Here is a 637-nt window from a genome sequence, read left to right on the forward strand (position 1 = left end):
TCTCTCTCTCTCTCTCTCTCTCTCTCTCTCTCTCTCTCTCTCTCTCTCTCTCTCTCTCTCTCTCTCTCTCTCTCTCTCTCTCTCTCTCTCTCTCTCTCTCTCTCTCTCTCTCTCTCTCTCTCTCTGCGCATACATAAGTACAAATAACCGAAATTTCAATTAAATGTTTGTCTGATGAGGAACTCTTGACGAGTTATGATTCACCTTCACTTCTTAATGTGGTTGTTTCCTCTTTGTGCATAGAAAGTTATAAAGAGAGAGAGAGAGAGAGAGAGAGAGAGAGAGAGAGAGAGAGAGAGAGAGAGAGAGAGAGAGAGAGAGAGAGAGAGAGAGAGAGAGAGAGTGAGAGAGAGAAAGAGAGAGTAAGGGAGAGAGAGAGAGAGAAAGGGAGAGCGAGAGAGAGAGAGAGAAAGAGAGAGTGACAGAGAAAGGAAGTGCGAGAGAGCAAGAGACAGAGACAGAGACAAAGACAAAGACAAAGACAGACAGACAGACAGACAGACAGAAAGAGAGAGTATTCTTATATTCCTAACCATAATGATAACATGGTACATGTGCTTTTGCTTTAATGACTATAAAAATAAGAAAAATGATCATTAACATTTACAATTTCTTTAATTTTCAGTATTCAAAAACT

Source organism: Penaeus chinensis, chromosome 37 (genome assembly GCF_019202785.1).
Source record: "Penaeus chinensis breed Huanghai No. 1 chromosome 37, ASM1920278v2, whole genome shotgun sequence".
In the NCBI taxonomy this organism is placed as follows: domain Eukaryota; kingdom Metazoa; phylum Arthropoda; class Malacostraca; order Decapoda; family Penaeidae; genus Penaeus; species Penaeus chinensis.